General features: G+C 38.4%; 1 protein-coding gene across 7 annotated transcripts in view; it reads left to right on the top strand.

The window, feature by feature from the left end:
* SUGCT (succinyl-CoA:glutarate-CoA transferase) overlaps window positions 1-22,839 on the top strand; it is a 750,850-nt gene that overhangs the window by 645,669 nt on the left and 82,342 nt on the right. The window lies entirely within an intron of this gene.

Below are 22,839 nucleotides of genomic sequence, written 5' to 3'. Positions count from 1 at the left end.
TCAGGCCAGGGCATTTTCTTTCTAAACTGTGGTTGAGGGTATTGATCTCAGCTTTATAGATCAAGAATCTAAATGTTTTCAGTAAACCCAGAATATATTGAATTTTTGTAAGTTGGCTCATACCAGACAAACTCACCAAAGACATTTTGGCCTAAGCCAAAATACTAACTTTTTCACTTCCAGAGAGAGTTCTCTTTCCAGTAGCCAGAATCTTAATGCCTACTCTCAGAGCATCCAAACTGTAGTGAGAGCTTATCATCAACATATTACCCCCCACAGACTTCACTTCGCTGTTGATCGTAATATTACTATTCCTCAGATCTGTTATCTCTACTCTGGGCATTGCTGGAAAAACACTCTACATTCTTGTTCATTGTTCCTGTTTGTTCAGTGTCCCATTTTCTAGACTTACACATCCCTTCTTTGTAAGGGATGTCCCCACTGGAAACCTCATGAATGCTGTAGAAATAACTCAGATTCTCCTACGATGCCTCGGTGAGGGGGATCTGCCAAAACTGGAGATGCAGGTGGAGTTAAAAGTGATTTTATGCTACACTGTTTTCTAGTTAGCCAGTGGAGACACAATTTTGAATTCATTAAATATAATTCTATAGATTTACATGTATATCTGCATCTTCACATTTACAGTAAAAATCCTTGTTACTATTACTTAAAACTACTTATTTATATTTCCTTTGTTATTAATGAATTCTTGTGACCAGTACTGAATTCTCTATGAGTTGCACTAATTTGCCTGAGGCATTTTATATCTTAGTCATTGCTAGAAACTTGTCTTTTGAAGAACAATATTTATTGCAATATTTTTGTGCCTTTTTTAGAGATGTGTAAATCCACAGCATTCCCTCAGATTCTCAGATTAGAGCTCCTGTATAGGAGGCTGCTAATTGCTTAATACCTTAAAGGTTCTGGTCAACCAATGTTGAATATACTATGAACAGGGATGGGAAATTATTTACCTCTTCAAAATTCCTTTTTGCTACTTAAATAATTATTGTAAGCATTATTATAAGCATAAAAATAATATTTTTAATCCTTACCAATATTAAAATAAAGTAATATGATATAAACTATCTCCTTTATTAATTTATATCTATTGCAACATACTCTCTTTTCATATCATTTCCCACCACCTCCAATCTATAGTAAGTAATTAAGAAAGAAATTTCATTTGTGTATGTACATGTCATAGTTACAGCATGCAAACTAGTTAATGCTCATGAATTATCTCTAAATATGACTTGTAGTTATGCTAGTACTATCATTATTTAATATATTGTTCATTAAACTGTTCTCTCATTTAAGCTTTAAAGGAAGAGAGAGACTAAGAAAATCAATTATTAATGGATGTATAAATGAGAAAATGCATCATCTCTCTCTTTGCCAAACTTAAATATTCTGGGTTCTAAGAGTCCCCAATGAGGGGAGTCGTCATTAGTTTTAGCTCACCACTACTTTAGTGAAAGAAGTGTCAGCGTGGTGGACACACTGTACTAATTTGCTCATAATTAACTAATGTAACCTGATTGAGTGCCAAAACCTCAAACACACACCTACCCACACCCACACTCACACACAACTAAACTCACTAAACCTACTGTGTTCCATACGCCATATGAAGCTCTGGTGATAAGGCTGTACCCAGGACAGGCCCAATCACTCATGGACCTTACAGTTTGCCAGAGAATTTATTGTTATTCCAAACAATAAATATGGAAGAGTGGGATGAGGGTTTCCATGGAGAACCAGAGGCTACAGCAGATGATCTGGGAGCACACACCAGGGAGACCTCACCTAGTGTGTGGGATCAGGACAGGTTTCCCTGAGAAGTGAAATATAAACAGACATGTGAACAATGACCAGTTGTCAGCTGGGCAGAACTGGTATGTGCCGAGGGAGCAGTGAGGAGGCGCTGAGTGCTGGCACACTGGAAGAGCTGAGAAAGGGCTCACATGGAGGAAGGGCGAGGAGTTGGGGCAAGCTCACAGTTACCCTGGAGAGGTAGTCAGAGGTTGGAAGAATACAACCTAAAATACAGCTAATGACCAAATTAAAAACAAATCAAAATTTAAGGGAGATTTTTGCTGAGGTCTTTGAGATCTCTTCTCTCTGGGGGTGAAGGTGGGACTTGGAAGAGGAGCTTGGGTAGGAACCTCAAACCTGGTTTGGCAGATGGTCTCACTGATTGCTTTTAGGGGGAATTTCTAAATTGTTTCTAACTCGGTTGTAGATTTTTGTAAAACTCATATTGTCCTAAAGTTTTAACTATGAAATTGATAAAAATTTGTGTTTTTGTTAGTTACTGAAATGAAAAGATACATTAAAGTTCATACCACAACATTTCTTCAACAAGAGATTGGCCATTATATGAGCATTACCTTATTTGTGACTTTAGTAGAAAGATCCTACATTAGTTATCACATTTCAAATGACTGCCAGGTTCCACTGAGCCATTAGCCATTTGCATCTTCTTCTTGTAATACTGCCGGCCATTGGCTTTGTAGCCAGAGTGGAACATGCTGTCCTTCCGTGTACCGTGTAGGTGCCAAAACAGCCTTGGTACTGAGTTCCAAACTTCAAAGGATGTCACTGAAATAGAGTTTGACGTGTAGCTCTAAAGTTTCTCACCATAACCTTTTTCAGATACTTCCCTGTGAATGAATGTGTATTGTGGTTATATGATTCCAGCAGCACTTCTGGGAAGTGTTTTAGTGGTGAATGTGTCAGCGTTGTGAAAGAGAAGCAGTCTTCTGTGCATGTGAAGTGATTTTAAATTGAATTGTCCTTGCCTGCTGGTCCTCAGATCTGTGTTTTCCAGAAAGCAGCTCTAAGATCTTTTAAATAAAACTTTTCTTAATTCTTTTCCCCATGGTATTTTAATATTCATATTTGGAACCTGCAGCAATTTTCAGCTAGTGGGTCTTGGATGCAGAAGAACAGTTACCACTGTGAATTAATGTAGCTCAAACCACATTATTAGAATATTGATGTTTGGATTTTATAGTGAAGTTTTTAAAAGTTGAATGTACTTCTTTATTTGATTATCTAACATACTGTATTTCGAAATGTTTTGCAAAATCTTTCATAAGTAATGATCTACAACGCCTTTCTTTTGTAAGCTCCTGGAGGGCAAAAATGCTGTCATTTTAAATCTAACCTGCACTCTCTACGCCAGCTAAGTACTTAATAGACATTTATTGGATGATGATTAGAATAAAAAACTATTAGATGAAAAATAATTTAAAATATGATTTATGACATTTTTAAGCAGTATGCATTTTTTTATGAACAGACTAGCTACCCGTGGAAGCTATCTAAAAAAGATTTATTTACTTCTTTAGTTTGTTTCCAGTGTGAAGTACATACATTAAATGGAGTGACCACCTAGTCTCTTGCATGGTTACAAATCTTCCTCTTCTCTGCAACACGAGCCTTCACCTTGCCCTTTTACTTTTAGCTCTTTTCTTCCCTTTAGATAGAAAATTAGATAATGTTTCTGAAATCACATATCCTTGAAGAGCATTTAAGTTTCTATAATGGATAACAGCAATTGGGAAAGCTGTCATAAATCTCACTAGGGAAAAAGAAAAATTAAGAGGAACTAAAGTTTCAGCTTAGATCCCTCCATAAAGTTTAAATATGTTGGTCCTCATAAGGAATTCTAAATAAAACCAATCTGATAGTGAAAGTTGAGATAAGTTATTTCTTCCAGGTAGAAAAATCTTTCAGATGACAACAGGAAGTGTGTGTAAAGTTTTCATGTTGTGTATAGTGCATAATCTGTCTTCTAGAAAGAGCATACTCCTTCAGGGACCAGGTTAAGCTGTAAAAAGAGGAAAGAGATGAAAGCAAGGTTCTACAGTCTGTCAACAGAATGAGAGAAAGCTGGCAGGGAAGTGAGTTTTCAAATAGCTTAGCCATGGTACTTCCCAAAGTCCTCAATTATTTTTAACTTTATTAAACTCTTAACCCATGGCAATGCACTGAGAGTTAAATAAATCAGTGTATTCTCAGATGATTTGACACTGAGTGCCTGCAGCCTTCTCTGGAAGTCCCATTACAGTGAGACGGGATCATAGACATTGTTACCATTTAGTCAGAAATGAATAGCACAGTGACTTCCCCTCCTAGGAGAGCAGGGAGAAACAGAGCAGGAGTGAATCGCACCCCCAGGAATGTCTTTCCATCAGGAACCCGAGAACCCCTAGGAGCCAAGTTACTGTCGCTGATATGACTTAGGGATCTCCATCAATTATGCTTATCTCTGCCATGAGGAAGAAATATTTTGTGAGACCTGGGCTTTCATGCTTAGGGAATTCATGTTCTGTTAGATGGGACTGGGAAAGTGGCCAATAACTCAGTTATTCCTCTTTAACATGTCCTCAACAACCTAGATGCTAAGATAAGTGGGTCTGTCTAACAGACAGGAAAGTCTAGTTGCAAAACAGTTCTAAGTTTTCAGTGAAGTTTTGGGGTGCAGAGTAAGTTTTCACTGTTAGAAAGAGATATTTAGGCTAAAGAATTTTCCTGGGCATATATTTAATTGGACTTATACATTGTTTGGGATGTTTTCTCAATTATCACTATGCAGAATGATCCTTGAGGTTAGAGGTGTGTTTGAAATCATCTGAGTGGACCACTGAATGTTGAACCAGGCCTAGAAATCAAAACAAAATAAAAACAAAACTAAAAAGCCACAGAAACAGTGGAAAGCTCAATGATAATAAAGTATTTTTTGTTTTTTTTGCCTTGGAAGGTGGATCAGAAATTTTCTGGGATCAATTCTTTTATCTTTCTTTTCTTTTTTTTTTTTGGTGAGGAAGATTAGCCCTGAGCTAACATCTATTGCCAATCCTCCTCTTTTTGCTGAGGAAGATTGGCCCTGGGCTAACATCTGTGCCCATCTTCCTCTTCTTTATATGTGGGACGCCTGCTGCAGCATGGCTTCATAGGCAGTGCATATGTCCGTGCCCGGGATCCGAAACTGAGAACCCAGGGCTGCCGAAGTGGAGTGCACAAACTTAACCACTATGCCACCGGGCCAGCCCCTGAAATCAATTCTTGAGTCCTTGCTGTATTAGCCACAGCCAACTTTCATAGGGTACTTGGAGAAGTCTTTTTCTGGATCAAATTTAAGTACTGACTTTGTCATGGATCTTTAGAGAATAAATTAATTAAACGTAATTTGGCATATAAACTGGCTGGAGAAGTAAAGTCAGATACCATGTTATAGCTAAATACAAAAATTTAAAAATTATCTTCCAGTTTGGATTTCCACGTAGTGGAGTTAACATGGATAATTAAGAAGTGACATTGTCTTTGCCTCCAAGTGGTCTTCAGCCTGTAGTGAGTTGCTTGACTTCATTGCCAGGTTTATTCATGGCTGGAGAAGGAGTCATTTTAGTCCTCTGTGAAAGAGGAATGGTTTCGCTCTCCTCTAGCATTACCAGGTAGGGGCTCTTGGGTTCATGAAGAGATGATAATTGGAGGCCCCGGTCCAGCAGCGTAGTGGTTAAGTTCACGCGCTTCTCTTCAGCAGCCAGGGATTTGCTGGTTTGGATCCCAGGGCAGACCTACACACCACCCAACAAGTCATGCTGTGGGGACATCCCACATACAAAATAGAGGAAGATTGGTATGGATGTTAGCTCGGGACAATCTTCCTCAAGCAAAAAGAGGAAGATTGGCAACAGATGTTAGCCCAGGGCCAGTCTTCCTCACCGAAAAGAAAAAGAAAAGAGATGACAATTGGACTGAATCTCATAGAAAAATTGTTTTCCTTAAATATAATTCCTTGAGATGTTAAGATATACTCCTGTTAAGAAGACTTAGCCAGAGACTATCAGTGGAGCAAGCCATCTTTTTATTTAAAAGGATTATAGTTTAGTTTTGGTTAGGCACACAATGTTATGTTGATATTAATGAGAATAGGTAGAGGTGAAGAAATGGTGGTAAAGGAGTTTGTCACCCTACAAAAACAGAAACAAATTTAAGAGGCAAAGGGTATAGTTGGGATCAAAGAATTGCAATTCGGGGAGCAAAGATTCAGGTAGAAACCCAAATAGCGTCCTGCATACAGGAGAGGGGCTCAGGGTTTTCATGGGAAAAAGGAGGAAGCTGAGGTAAGATGTTTTTAGGGAGAGTTCATTGGTGCTGACAAGTTAAACCACTCTTGGCTCTGCATGATTGGTTACTGATTCTATCTTCAGGTAGAAAGTCCATAATCATCAGTCTTGTGATTAGGATGTCTATTTTCCTGCTGACTTCTCAAACAATTGCTACTAAAGCAATTGTGATTTTGGCCCTGTCGAAATGTTTGGCCCAGTCTGAGGTTCCAGACAGCAAGGCAGTTTCTCTGGAAAAGCAGCTCTGACTCTACTAAAATGACTCCACTAGAGTCAATTTTCACATCTGGGTTCATCCTTTGAGTAAGATTAGGGCACCACATAGATGAGGAGGGAAGAGAGACCTTGAAGTGCTTCCCCAGCGTGTCCTTCATCCAAACATCATGTAAGTCACAGCAGCTGTGTGAGTGGGTGACCCATTAGTCTAACCTACTCACAACCCTGTGTCTTTTGAAACTGTTCCTGTGAACCCTGTACTCCAGGTTATGGCAAGAAGCCGTATGCTTTTCAAACAATTAAGCAAAAATCTAATTTTAATTAAATTAAAAATGAAAAAAAGTTAATACAAGACATTTTGGGGATTTGAGGAGAGTATGTGGTGAAATAAAAGTACCAACAAGATGCTACAGCCACAAAAAGCTAGAGAAACACTACCCCACATTGATTTAAAGAATATCCACAACACAGTCCACCGCCCATAAACTCCTCAAAATCTGAACCTGCTTTCTCTTTGTTGCTACACCTTCAAGATGGTGTGTGACCTTAAGTAACTCACTTTACGTTTTAGTGCCTTGTCTTCGTGTTCTAATGAGATCCATCTTTTCATTCTTTCAATTTAAAGGAAAAATGCAATTCACTCTACTGCATATAAACATATTTTGTGAATAGATTTTAATGGCATTGTTGCTGTTGAACATTCAAATTTGAAACAAGGGAATGTAAGCAAACATTTGTGGAGCACTTCTCTGTATATGGTGTATATATAAGCCCTTTATATAACACAATTTGTTTAATCTCTAGGACAATTCAGTAAGCCATACATCAGTATGTCCGTTTTACAGATGAGAAAATTGAAACTTGCTGGGTGTTGGAACGCCAATTGGTGCTACAATTCAAACCCAGACCTGGGTATCTCTGAAATCTGTCCTCTTCCCCTATTTACTACTGTCTCCCAAAGTTGAGCCAGAAAGGAAAGTTGAGCCAACTATTGAGTTTTTTACCTTACAACTTTAGTCTCTAATTTAAAGGCTGCTTAATGTAGTATTTTGAATGTTTTGTTGAAAGATCAGCTTGGAAGTTTATTTAAAGAATGTTTAAATTTCAAGAATTTGAACTTAGATTGAGCCTACCTCCTTTGGGGATTAAGTTAGTCTTTTACAAAGTCTATAATTGTGTTTCTATGAAAAGAAAAGTCATCAGAAAATGCATTGTTAGGCTGTTTTGATATTCTCAAGAGCATATAAGTGTAAATGCACCAAAACATGTGGATTACATTTCCCTCAGGTTGCACTGTTTTCACACATTAACAGAAAAGCAGTTTGAAGGGAGAAAAAGAATTATTTGGGATATATATGCAGATTTCAATCATCAAAAGATTTAAAATGTTAAGTTGCCACCTCAACCTACTTGGATTTCTCAACTTCCAGTGATCTTCCCATGGCCCTGGTGCTATGTGGGCCAATTTCCTCTTGCTCACTGGTGGCTGATTCTGTTTTAAAGTTAGAGCCTGATTCCCTTTGAGCAACATTAACTAAACTGCAAACGATGTTGTGTTGGTGTAAAAAAGTTAAGGTGATTTTTTTTCAAGTTAGTGGTTGATACTATAACCAGAGTAAGAATTTAAAAATTAATTAGTGACAAATTCTGTATGATTCCACTTAGATAAAGTACCTAGAGTGGTCAGATTCACAGAGACAGAAAGTAGAAGGATGGTTGCCAGGGGCTGGGGAGGAAGGAATGGGGAGTTAGTGTTTAATGGGTACAGAGTCTCAATTGGGGAAGATGCAAAAGTTCTGGAGATGGGTGGTAGTGATGGTTGCACAACAATGTGAATGTACTTAATGCCACAGAACTGTACATTTAAGAAAGATTAAAATGATACATTTTATGTTATATATATTTTATCACAATAAAAATATGATTACTAGAAAAGAATGTTAACTTCTATGTTGTTTTCCTGTGTACATGTGGTATACATGTGTGGTGTGCATACACAACATGGTAGTGTAGAGTGCGTGTAGGCTTAGTCAGTGAGACCTGAGTGCAAAACCTGGCTCTGGAATTTATAGTTGGAGATAATAGACTCCTTCCTAATCTGTCTCAGTGGCATATGTCTTATCTGTAATATGAAGATCAAATACTTCACTGTGACTTTTAATAATCAAATAATAATATGTACCAAGTGCTCAGCACATAGGAGTAAGTGGAAGCACATTGTAGATAATTAATAAACTCAACAATATCTACAGTAGCAACAACTCTTGGGGGAAAATACAACTAGCCACGTTATTAGCTATTTTTCAAACATAAAAATTGGAATATCATGCATATTTCTCAAGAAATACAGTAAAACAAATCATTCTTTTGTTTAACAAACATTTATCTAGTATCTACTCTGTGCCAAGTGCTGGCTGACAAAGAGCTCAGTCTAATGGAGCATTTGACGGTAACCAATCAAATGAGATGCAGTGGGGTCAGGGAAGCCCTTGGACTGTAGCTGCCTAATGTGAGTGTTTGGCCAAACCAGCCCCTTTGTCTGGTTTCCAAGTAGGAGCTCTTTGATAAGTGTGTTATGCATAAAGTAAGTGGAGACCATGCAGTATGACAGCATCCTCCAAAAACAGCATTGTCTCTCAGAGATCCTGAAGGTGAAAATAATAATTCAGTGATCACAGATGAGAATGCAACAGCTCATTAAGGGAAAATTAGAGAAGGACCATGATACAGTGCAGCATTTCCAAAATAGACTCTGTAGATCCTACAGTTTCTTGAAGTCCTAATGGCTGTCCCACCAAGAAATGACTCTGTGGTCAAACAACTTTGGGAAACCTGCATTAAACAGAGGTCAATAAATTTTCTTTACCTTGACATTTCTCAGAACTATGAACATTTTAAGACATGTTTGGGTCTCTAAGGGGGAGATCCTGAGTGCCATGTTTCCTTAAGCTATTTGACAGTGGAGGCTTTTTTCCCCCAGAGCTCTTATTAAGCTCTTATTAACCATGGAAAAGCGTTCTGTGGGTCACCCCACTGGGAACATGTGTCCCTTGGAGCCACATGGGACAGGTTGTAATGGTCATTGATTGCAGAAATTGGCTAGTTTACACTAAGAAAGAGAGTGGAAGCCAAACAAGAAAACTGACCATCTTCTAAGGGTTAGAATTTTCTCTTGTTTCTTAGCTCAAGTGAGCAAGGGTCCTGAGGAATATTAGAAGGAGTTTTTATTTTTTCTATGAGGGTTGAACACCCACAAACACTGGACAGGAGAAAGTCAGCCAGGAGCATGGCCATGGGGGTGTCTGGGGGTCTGAGTGGCTGAAGTGGTGGTGGTGGGGTGCTTTCATTCCAAGCTCGCTCAGCCCCCACCAGTGAGAGCTTCATTCTACAACGAAAGGCATTAATAATGGAAATGGATTGAGGGTAACACCAAAGTGCAGATCAGACATAGCTCACATGGTGATGCTCTTGCACTAGAAGCAAAACTATCCTGGGATCTAAAGAAATCACTTAAGAAGAAAACACTTTCCCTTCACTGAGCCTCAGTAAAGCAGCATTAGGAAAATTCTGCACAATTGTTCATACTCTGGCTTAGAAAATGGAGCTGATTAAGTGGAAGGAAATTTTTTAAATGTGACAAAGATGATGAGGTGATTAAGGGGTAGGATTTAAGTAGCAAGATGTGGAGAATTTAAGATGTATGACTGAGTAGCGATGACAGTAGGTTATATGATAACTGCCTATAAATACCCAATTAATTGCCTAATGTGGCAAACGAGAAGAAACAGGCTTTAAGCACCAAAAGGGAAACTTGAATTGAAATCTATTAGGGAAATAGTTTTTACCAGTAAGGGTGAGTCGACTGCCATCGCACTGGAAGTCAGTTGAGTTATTTGGGTAAAGACTCAGGATGATACTTTTCTTTCTTATAATATCCTAGTGCCAACAAAGTTTTTTTCTTTAAAAAGGATGCATACATTTTCATGTTTCTTAGGAGCAGAAATTGAACAATAGAGAAAAATATTTAATTTGCTAGATTGTGAACTGGCAACATCTCTTAGGGTTGCTTCAAGCCTCTAGACATGTTTTTTCTTAAGCTGAATTATAGTAACATCCTTGGTGGTAAGAATCATAAAAAATCTGTGCATTGTGTTACACTGTGTGTGGAGATACGCCTTGTAATGTAATTCATAATAAGGATAGTTACTATAGGGAGCACTTGATAAAACTAGCTAACACTTAGTGTGTGTGATTATGCATGAAGTGCCTTACATATATAGCCTCTATTCATCATATCAACACTCGAAGGGAGACATGAGTATCCCCATTTTACAGATGAGCAAACTGAGCCTCAGAAAAATTAAATAACGTGACCAAGGTCACACAACCAGTAAGTTGCAGACCCAGAATTTGCATTCAGTTCTGAGTTACTCAAAAATCTATGCTCTTCTATTGCAATGCTATGCTGCCTCCTGAAGGCATTTTTGATCATCGCTTTTATAAACTTTAGACCAATGGCTTGGTGTATATGAAGCACTCCTGAGAGTGAAATGGTTTGCTCATGTTTGAGAGTGTGTGGTCACTAAGAGTGTTGCCCGCACTTAACCCGGATAATGCTGTGGCATGGCTTAAGCAAACAGCTTGCCCAGGGTTGCTCAGGGAATGAACAAGGCGGGGCTAGAAGAAAGGGCAGTTGGCTCTGGCTCCCTGAGCATTCGGAGCTGGTGTATGGAGGAGCTCTGTCAGATCTCAGAAGCAGCATCCAGATTTGATTATAACTTCTCTTTGCGGTCTTTGAAGCTTTTTGTTATTTATTCCCTAGCCTCACGAAGTTCAGATCTATTTTCACATAAACAGAAATGATTCCTCCTTTCTGAGCACTTCATTGTTGGTGGCATTGTGGAATGTCCCAGGAAGGGGGAAATGGGGCCAATTATAAAGGAGAAATTCCTCTTTGGCTTGCATGTTTATATGAAAATGCCAAAGCCACCAGCTGTTACAATAGCATGCCTCCGATAAAGCCCTCTTTCCCAACTGTCCTACAACCTAACATACAGCAGGGGGAGATAATTCCAGTCGACTTGATTAGAAGATGGAAAAAAAAAAAAAAATTCCCCCCAAAGTGTCATCCTGCATTCATGAGTTTTACAGGAAATTTAGGAAATGTGCCCTTTGCTATACTTTTTATTTCCGTTAGAAGTTCCCATATCACAAGCATGGAAATGACAACTCAAATTCTAACCATTCTCTACTAAATACCTTACCTCAGCTTACCACTGAAGAGTGTTTTCCTTGAGTAGACAGAAAGTAGATTGAAAAAAAATTAATTTCACATTCCTATTTATAGGACATTTGAGACAAACAGCCCATCAGTGTTACTGTGACCTCATCCGCCTTTTTTAGCCATCAGGACCGACTGCTTATGTCTTTTACATTCATGGAATGCATTTCAAATCTAAGGAATTCAGTTCCATAGCAGGACCTTAGCAGAGATGATATATATCATCTTGTTTAGCTATCTTTATAATGCTTTCTTCTTTTCTTAAAAAAAAAAGTATAAATGGTATATTAGTACTGATGGAAAAACCAGATCTGACAGGAAGGTAAAAAAATAGAAGTTACTTAAACAATTCTTCTGAAATCATTCAAGAGAGTAGGGTAGAGTAGACTCTAAAAACAATATAATCCTGAAGATTATATTTTTTAAATGAAGTTTAATAGGAGCTGTTTTCCGTATTGAACTGATAAGGCGTCTTCCCTGTGGTCACTCCCAGTAGAGGTAACACCAGGCCTATTTCCTCCCTCTGCCACCTGGTGTCCAAGGTGAGCTGTCAATTTCCTGGATACAAGCAAGATTGCAGTGGGACTCACGCCCAGCTTTCCAAAACAGGCCGTAGGCTGGAGCAGCATGCCCTTTCTGAGGAGAGAGCTTCTCCCTGGTGGTGCTGGAGGCTCATCTTTCTCTATTATTCCAATTTTAGAGGTTCTTTATGTTTTTTGGTAGCTCAAGTTAGAATCCAAATGGCACCATAGTCTTTCTTAGTCTCCTTTGCCCATGAATAGCAATAGGGCCCCTAAGTCCTCAGAAAGTGTCGGTGACAGCTTACTCCATATTTGACATTTTAGATCCAACAATAGTTTTTATTAGTTAACTTTCCTTCATTTGCAGTGACTTACAGACTGACAGTTTCCTTTCTGGCTTATTTTTCTACATCTCTAATTGTGAAATTTTCCAGTAAGACAAAAAAAAAAAAAAAAAGAGCTGTCATTTAAACACATTCGGTCTTAAATAAAGTTAAATCTATAGGAACTCCAAAGCAGAGGTTGCCATTTCAGTTGGAATAACAAGATATCCTCTATGGAACTGGATTCTTTTCATTAAAAAAAAGAGAAACAAACTTTGCTTGAAGATGCTTCTTGGGCTCTTTGCAGTCAGTCATCCCGAACTCCCCGCCTGGGATCCACAGAGCCCCATACAGATGCTCTCAGGGCCAGGCCATTTTAAAACAGACAACAAAAACTGTGGGTTTCCCCTGAAATAAAAAATAACCAGCTTACTTTTAGGCCTCCATATCATCTATTTGAGTGCTTGAGCCAAAAGGAAAATTAACTGTTTAGAAGCAGAGGTGTCCAAACCAATATAAAAAGCAAACTTGACCCCTCCTTATCATTTGTTTCCTTTGTTTTTATTTAAAAGGGCATAGGAAGTAATAACAAAGACGACTAAAGAAAGGCAAATAAAGGGGGAAACACAGGAATTTATAAGTGGAAAAAATAGAAGGGATACATGTATTTGAACAGTTTCTGAACTGGTCTCAATCTTGCACTCCAGGCAACCAGTGCGCCTTCTCTTCTACGCAAGGAAATCCTCTGACCACACGGCCTCTTCCTGTGCTTTTCTTGGATATCAAGCATCACCCTCTAAGTTTTCAGCCATGTATTTTCTTTGGATGGCTCTTCTTTACCCTTATTAAATACTCACATATAAGAAAGGAAATGTCAACATTTAACCTTTGGTGTGAGGTGGGACAAGGAAAAAGATTATTTCACGGTGTTCTTCTATTTAAACACAATGGAATTCTGTTACAATATAACTTTTTATTCTTGCATTCCAATATAATATGGTTGAAACTATGACACCCCCCAAAAAAGTGTAGAAAAAGCAATACATATTATCCATTCAAATCCTGGTGTCAATCCTGGTGTTACAGCAAAATTCAACCTTCTATCCTTGTAAATGGGCATTATGCCTATTGGGTTTTTTCTCTTCCAAATTTAAATTCCTACAAATTTTAATGTTAATTTATTTTTGTTTTCTAGTAAAAAATGTAAATCTTAATATGTTAGTGAGAATTAAGCCTTTGAAACAAATATTTTTTCCCTACAACACTCTATGAGGATAAATATAGACAACTGCTGGATAATTTGAAAATCAGCCAGTTTTAGACTTGAGCAGATATACTTATTTTTAATATGAGCAGCCCAATCCTATCCTCCTGGCCTATATTTGCAATTTGAGGTGTACATGTGTTTATGTGACATATTTTAAAATGCTGCATCAAATATTTTACGTACTATATAACTGTAAGTTATTGCTGTTATATATGTGACATCCACTTTGCATCATGGGAAATTTAGTGACGTTGGATGGAGGCAATGGATTGGACCTAGTAGTGTAAGCATGAAAACCAGAGTTCATACTTAAGGAGACCTTATTTTAATGATGATTATTATATAACAGCAATAGCTCTACATCTAATGCAAGAAATGTTTGGATATGTATTGTCTGGCTAATTTACTGATTAGGTGCTTTTGAAAATGTTCCAGTGACTTAAGACCTTTAAGTCTGTATTTTGCAAAGAAAGAGAAAAGTTTATCTAAACCACAACACTAAAAACAAATAGACTAGTAGGAATCGACCTCCTCATTTTTTTCTTTTTAATAATATAGGTGGTCTCTTCATAGAATTTTATAATAAAAAGTATAATATTAATTCCTGTACTTGGAGAAAAAAAAAACCTCCTTATATACTTCTAGATACAAAAGGTATGCCTATAGAATGTAAATCATGTGATATAAAAGAAAACTGTGTGGTATTCCTAAGGCTTAGGTCTCCAAAACCTATCTTAATGGGGCAGTTTTCAAAACACCATTGATCCCTGGGTCTTATGTGAAACCACAGAGGAGAGTGGCAGGGTTGGTTACGCTAGCAAGACAGAGCAGCCCCATGATGTGAGAACTTGGAACTGGACGGGGACACGGGTATGAGTCAGAGGGATGGCAGACCCACCTATGGGTCTTCCCTCCTGCCTATGGGAAATGGAGAGAATGTCAACCTACCAGGTAAGGCCTGGTAACTGGTAAACACGGTGTCATAGTTACCAAGAGGTGGCAAGGTGCCCTGACAGGCAGTGGACAAAACGCACAAGCAGAGATGGTAGATTCGAGGAACCTTACAGAATCCCAGCAAATAGTATGCAATGGACCTCAGGTAAATCCTTCTGCACAGCCACAGGGCTGGTATTTAGGAGAAGTCAAGTCCTGGTAAAAGAAAAAAAAAAAGGCTAGAGCAAGATGGAATCATTGATTTTCACATATCCTAGAAGAACAAGGCTGCCTGAATGGTTTTAGGGACAGAATTGAGCCCCAGGGAAGAAGGCAGAAGCTACTTTTCAAAACTTGAGCAAAAGGCAAGAATTGATTTCAGGGCAAAGTTGAGCAAGTGCCTGGGCTTGCAGCACACAGTGAGGACTGGACCGGCTCTGCATCTTCTAAGCACAGTCCCCAGGATCACAGGCTCTGCAGAATTCAGGGAGGAGTGTCAAAGGGCAGAAAGCCAACCAGAATATCACCCAGAGAACGTTTCCAGCTCAAGTCTTGGGCTTTTTCTTCTCTGTTCAGCAGGTGAGAGTCAAGAGGCAGTGGCCTCAAGCTGCTTAATGACCTGTTTCTCAGAACTTTGCACAGCTTCAGCGGAAGAGGCAGTAACTGCTCCTCGAGGGATCATGGCAGTCAGTCTGCAGGAAACTGAGACTGTTTCTCATGCTCTGGACAACTTCCCAGGAGTTTCCTGGGGTCCTCAATGGTCCTATGGACTCTCCATCTCTATGAAGGATTTCAGTGTGATGTTTCAACTTCCCTAGGCCACTTTGGGAGTCACCTTTTGACCAGGGGACAAAACCACCCAGGAATCTGTTTAGTTTATTGAGACAGCTAGATGCCAACAACCAATATGTTTTAAAGAGCCCACAGACCCACTCTATCTTTCTATCACCATTTCTAGGAAGCAGGTATGTTCAACATGACCCAGACCAAATGGTGCTTTTTAAAAGAATGTTTGCTATGAAGACCATGCTGGATGCTTAAAACCTGGGCTTTATTGTTAGTTCGTTTACTTTCAAATAATATGGTGTTTGCCATATTGTCCTCCACATGCTCTCATGTTATGGTTGATGCTGCTGGTGACACATTCATAATACATCTCATATATTTATGCCATTCTTTTTCTATGGAAACATCTAATCAGGCATCCAAACGAACATCAGCACCCTGCCCTGTCAGACTGCTGCACAGCATACCTGATGGGGGAGGTGTGTGTGACAAATTGTTCTTGAAGGAGAGAGCAACCAGCAGAATGAGGACCTTGAAATCATGTCCTGCCCTAGGCGTATTTATTAGGAGAAGTCTTAGATACAATGGTTAACTTAGCAAGGGATATGCCTTCGGAGGACAGAGCTAGAATGAACAGATGTTATAGAGAAGGGAATTGGGCTCAAAATAAGGACCAATATTTTTACACGTGGAGCAGTGAAGGAAAAGAAGCAGGGGTTGTTGACCTTCCTGGTGAGATAGTGAATGTCAAGTAACTGTAGAGTTCAGTCAAAGTAGACAGTGAGTGGGCACTTAGCAGGAATGTTATGTTTAAGTGTAGAGTAGGAAATTGACTTCAGTGGCTTTTAAAGTGAGTGACTGAGCTAGAATCAAAATTCAAATTTGCCATTTCATAATCTGGAATTTTTGCCTGATTCCCTGCTGTGGTAGGCTGAACAACATTCCCCAAATATGCCCATGTCCTGATCCCTGGAATGTGTGAATGTTACCTTATATGGCAAAAGGGACTTTGCAGATATGATTTAGTTAAGGATCTCTAGTTAGGGAGATTATCCTGGGTATAATCACAATAGTTTTATAAGAGGGACGCAGGAAGGGTCAGAGTCAGAAGAGAAGATGTGATGATGGAAGCAGAAATTGGAGTGATGTGCTTTGAAGATGGAGGAAGGGGCCACAAGCCAAGGAATGTAGGCAGACATTAGAAGCTGAAAAAACAAAGAAACGGATTCTCCTCTAGAGCCTCCAGAGGAATATAGCTCTGCCAACACCTTGACGTTAGCCTACTGAGGTCCATTTTAGACTTTTGACCTCCACAACTGTAAGAAAATAAATTTGGATTGTTTAAAGCCACTAATTTTGAGATTTTTTGTTACAATGGCAATAGAAAACTAATACACTAGCCTTCCTCTAAACTCAGTCTGGAATTTTATTTGAGCTCTAAACAAGCTAGCAAAGGCCAAAAGTTTACATACCAGAGGAGGAAATAGAACTATCTCCCTTCCCTCCCCCAACGCTAGTTGTAGATTCTTGGATTGAGCCTGTATGTAGTCTCTCCTTTCTAATGAAACTTTTCCTTCTTAATTTACATATGTGCTGGAATGACTTCTTTGCATTTCTAATTGAATCCACTCTTCTTAGCATAGCATACGAGCCTCTTGATTATCAAGCTTGCCACTCTCCCATCTATTTCCTCCCTGAATCCCTCTCATGCTGAACCTGTCAAGTTTCTTGAAAGCACCATGCTATTTGCCTCTGTTATTTTGCACATCTTGTTTTCCCTGTAGTGAGTGGCTTTTATTTTCTGTTTTGCCTAGATGACGTCTACTCAGCTGCATCAGGATTGTTTATCTGTAACAGAGACCTCAAATAACATGGTCTTAAGTAGAGGTTTAATTCTCTCTCCCCTAATGGTTCAGAAGTGGTCAGTTCAGCACTTGTGTGGCATCTCTGCTCTGGGATATCTGCAGGAAATCAGGCGCCTTCTAGCTCATTGCTCTGGCACCTCTGGAGTATGGTCTCTCTGTTCATAGAACAAAATGGTGTTTAGAGCTCCAGCCATCACATCTATGTTCCAGACAGAGGGATGGAGGAAAGCACAAAGAGGAAAATGAGCAAAGAGCACTCCCAGCGATGTTTCTGGGAAGGTTTCTGACAGCTATCATTATACCTCTACTCACATATATTAACAAGTACTTAGTCACTTGGAAAGAGTCTAGGAAGTGTAGTTTTATCCTGGGGATGAGGGGTGGCATTTGCCTTACTAAAAACAAGATGGCCTATTTCTGTGGAAGAAGAGAAGGGATATTAATGGACAACAAACCATATCTGTCCCATCATCATTTAAGAGTCAAACTATATGGTTCCTGCTCTGGGAAGACGTTCCTCACCCCTGACTGTGTTAGTTGTGCCTCCTCTGTGCTCCCAAACATTCTGTGAATACCTTTCCTGACTGTGTCGAATGCCTTTATAACCTTGGCTGGCTCTCGTACTGGACTGTAAGCAATTTGAGGCAGGAGCTCTGTTTTTATCACTGTATTACCAAGCACAGTAGCTATTAAAGTTTATTTATATTGAATGAATGAACGAGTTAACCTTGAAAAGTTTCCAGATGCCAGTGTCCCAGAAATTTTGAGATTTGAAAAGATGTTTTAATATAATGTGTACTGTATTTTGTGCTCTTAAAATAGTTTTGTAGAAATTGCTAGGAAATTAATAGGGGGTATATCCAAATATACAGCAAATGTAGCTGTGTGTGTGTGTATATTTTATGATTTAAAAAGTTAGAATTCTGCACATAACAAGACATACTTAGATTCCCTCCCCACTCCCACCCCACCTTTCCCTGTAAAGATAGTTTAGAAAAATGTAATCAAGGGAAGTTTATGTTAGTTTAATCCGTTAAAATGCAGCAGATTGCATGTGGACCACAATCTGTATCAGTGCAACCAAATTATGTAGGTGACTGTAACACTGTGACGTTAAGAGATAGACTAATAAATCTATTGAGTAAAAATCTACTGATAAATAAAAATCCACAATGTCATTTTTGGCAATTTTTCTTCTGATATGCCTCTTTTCTGTAATATATTTTAATAGTGCTATGAGATTATCAGTACTGGAAAGGTAAGTACTGTGGTCTGGAGAAATCCAGAATACTACTGAACTCTTTAATTTCAAGCAACTAATTTTACCCTAGTAAGGTTAATTTAAGAATAGATGGGAGAATAAAAGGGTAATTATTATTTTCAATATGTAGGTCTTCATTTTTCTTAAGGTTACTCTTTTGGTAAGTAACAGATATTTATCATCCACTGAAGAAATAAAATACATAAGACTTAGGTCGAAATATAATTTTTAAAAAAGACACACTACTTGCTCTTAAAAGCTTCTAATCTGGGGCCAGCCCAGTGGTGTAGTGGTTAAGTTCACACGCTCTGCTTCAGTGGCCGGAGGTTTGCAAGTTCGCACCCCAGGTGCAGATTTACACACACAGCCATGCTGTGGTGGTGTCCCACATACAAAATAGAGAAAGATTGACAGAGACGTTAGCTCAGCGGCAGTCTTCCTCAAGCAAAAAGAGGAAGGTTGGCAACGGCTGTTAGATCAGGGCCAATCTTCCTCACCAAAAAAAGGAAAACTTGTAATCTAATAGGGAAGGATTATATTAAAAATTGTAATGTGTGACAGTAGCTATCAACTGAGGTTAACTGAGTGAATGAATGAATGACCATAAGAATTGAGGAGACCATTTCTTTAGGATATTCTATGGAATATTTTCATGAATTACCTGTTCATATTTTTCTATCACCTTCTACCTCAAGAATTATTAGAGGACAATTAATTAGCAAAGTGTTTTTCACCTTGCTCCTTAAAACTAGGGTGACCATATGTCACAGTTTGCCTGGCACTGTCTTGATCTATGCCTGATGTTCTAGCACAGTTATTAATAATGCTCCTCTCACTTCCTGAAGGAGTCAGCCAATTTATAGCCTGCTCCTCCATCCTCAGCAGTGTCTACTTTCCTTCACTTCTCCCTTCTTCCTCATTTTCCACACCAAAAGCACCTAGGAGGAAAGAGGGCAACTTATTCTCCTCCAAAGCTCAGTTTCTGGCTACAGTCCCCATATTCCTGTTACCACCTGCTGAATATAAGCCCATACTCAAGTCTTGCAGATTGTTTCACGTTCCTGTGGTTTATAGATAAAAGCCTTTATTCTTTGGAGGTGAACATATTTCTGGTTTTTAAAAAAACATAAGATTTCCATGTTTGAGCTCACAAGCATTTCTTTAAGTTACGATTAGATGATCCAGCACAGACCATATGAGCTTTCTCAAATTCAATAATTTGATCTACTGCAATTAATTTAGCTTTTGGTATTTAAAAATATTTTTTTCTGAGGGGATGAGTTGTTCTACAGAGGTGAATATACTGTATAGATTGATCAATTAATTGATTGATAGATGACCAGACTTATCCTTCTAAGTGATAATCGTTTTGAAATGTTTTTCTTATTTGATGGAATTTTGTAAAATAACTTAAATACCTTCCTGACTTTCTTAATTAATGTAGATTGAATAAAATAAAACTTTTTCTGTTTTTATAATTATTAGGAATGTTAATTTTTTAACTATATAAGAAGTGATGTCCTCCTGGACTATTGAGGTATATGGGGTTGTCTTTTTTCTATAATTTTTGAATTATATGTATCTTTTTTATGTCAAATTGTTCTCAGTTTATTGCCTCTATTACTCCCTTTTCTCACTTACGATTTGTTTCTTCTCATCTTCTGTAGGCTCAAAAACAACATCAGTATAGAGATTAGAATTGTTAATAAAATCAAGGTAAATTTGCTTTAAATGATTTGCAACTCCAATGGGGAAAATCTGTGGGTTTTTATGACATCACTTTTGGCTGCACAGATACTTTTTTGCTTGCTTTTTGTCTGTGTTCCGAGTAGTTGAGTTTGTAGAATAGTTGACCTCCAGATAAGTAAAGTGTTTTCGTAATTCCATTTGAAAATTAGTGTGGAAAATTAAGGTGTGCACCCCTATGGAGAAAGTTGAGGTCAAGTAATTCATTCCTGAAGCTGTGCAGTCGTAAAGATTCACATACCGGGCTCAGAACTAGTATTAACCAATCAAATTGCTCCCAGAGGGGTGCTCGCTTCCTAGGTCAACTCTTAAAACACTCCACATAGCCATTTTAGGTTTCCAAATACTTGCTGGTGAATGGACAGAGAAACAGGAAATCAGAGTGAAAATGGATGCTATAAATCTGTTTTGTACAGAAATGTGTTGAACAATGTTTAGTGAGGGCAAATGCACTACCTCAGATTTTAGAATTCCACAATATTGCCTAATTCATCTGAGAAACTAAATCTTTCTTTTGTCCCTAATTTAAGACTCACCAAAATTGTGTAAAGCTTATGGTTATTTCAGAGTTTTGGAAGTTAGTCTTCCTTCCTTTTTATCAGGAGCTATAAAACAATCCTTCTACAAGTCACAGGGAAGATAAGCAACTCTATAAAGTAAATTTAACTTATCTAGTGAAAGCCTCAAAGTTATTATTGCCAAAAGAATGCCTTCAAAAGTAGCAAGCAAACTAAAACTAAAAGATTTTCTCTAATTTACATAAAAGAGAGCTCAATAAGTATAACAATATAGATGTATCTATTGTTTTCCTTTTTGGAATACCTGTTAAAAATTGACCCTGAGAAGTTTCCAGACACCAGTGTCCTGGGAAATTAATCTGTCACCTTCTCATTACTCACTGTGGAGATTGGGAGACTGCTGACTGTGTGGATTTTCGCTACATTTTGGCTTTTAGATGCTCACGTAGACCTGTAGGCCAAGACGCTGTCGTCTTGCCCGAATACAATTACATTTCCTAACCAAATTGTTTCTGGTGCTGATAGTATTTGTGTAGGGATTAGAAAGCCTTGAAAAGACTTCTGGATTTTGATTTTATGTTAGCTTTTTCCACAAGTTTCATATTTTCAATCTAACCCAAATACTGCAACTGTGAAATATAATGACTAAGGGATTTTGGCAAAAAACACAAATTTGTTCTGACCATCAAGATATAAAGGATCTTGAGGTTTCTTGACTACTAGTGTTCTCCCATTACTAACATTTAGGGGAAAAGGGGGGAAAAGTTATTAAAATAATTCACATCTTTTTAATTGTGAAACAACAACAAAAACCTGTGCATGGACCAAATGCTTTTTTATTGGATAATGTATATTTCACAGTAGTATTTAATATTTATTTTTGGTAACTGCCATACCATGCAATTTCAACTGTGGTACTTCTGGGGTTTGTTTCTGCACAGAAGAGATGCCAAAACCAAACAAATCAAAAAAACAAAAACAGAAAAAAACGTATTTGAGAGCCACAAGAGTTGCCTGAATCTCTCTGAAGGTTTTGAAAAATAAACCTACTTTACCATCTGTAACCCTTAGTGTGGCTTGTACTAAAAGGAGGTGGTCTTAATAGCCAGCACATGCTAATAAATTCTGCTCATAATGAGTGGGGTGTCCGTGGTTCATTTACATACCCTGACTTACAAGTAGATGCATTTTATTTCGGGATTCAGCCACTGACTTATACCTGAGGTCTTTGGCAGGACGTGGAGTCCCAGTTTCTCTTCTGGAACAGTAAACACCCACAAGCATTCTCAGTTAACAGTACTAAGAAGTGTGCCTGTAAGGTCATAGTTACTATTCATTGAGTGCTAACTCCATGGCAGACACTGGGTCAGCTGCCTAACATACACTATTCTAAAATATTTTTTTATCTTGCAAGGTAGATACTATTTTCTCTGTTTTACAGATTAGAAAAACAAGGTTCAGCTCGATTAAGGACATGTTTAAGGTCACACAGCTGGTGAGAGGCAGGACAGTGTTCCAACGGATGTGAGTCTGATTCTAAAATCATTGCGCCCTACCACTCCTTTGCTTTACTTCTTCAGGGCAGAGAATCTAGTCTGATTTTAGACGGATGCACTTTATGCCTTTTGGAGGGCAAACCCAAGATATTAAACTGTCTCTGGCTTAAAGTGTAAAGGGAATGGGTTATTTCTGTACTTTATCTCCTCTCATGGAGGTATAAATAAGTCAATATAGATGCAGTCTTCCAAATTCCTTTAAAGAAGCAGCAACATAAAATCAAGTCAGCATATAATGTCAGAGGGAGGTACTCGATACATATTTTGAACACAGATGAGGCTTTCAGAAATGGTGCAGCTTCTGGAATTGTTACTGTTTTTCTTTTCCTGTTTCCAAACCTTCTGTTCTAAAGAATCTATTTGATTGAGATATATTGTCCTTCAATGTCAGCTAATCTCCTGACCATTGCCATGAGCCCTGCC

The sequence above is a fragment of the Ceratotherium simum genome, chromosome 1 (genome assembly GCF_057802395.1).
Source record: "Ceratotherium simum simum isolate JZ-2026a chromosome 1, ASM5780239v1, whole genome shotgun sequence".
NCBI lineage: Eukaryota > Metazoa > Chordata > Mammalia > Perissodactyla > Rhinocerotidae > Ceratotherium > Ceratotherium simum.
The sequence above is the reverse complement of the archived record's forward strand: the minus strand, read 5'-3'. Positions and strand labels throughout refer to the sequence as shown.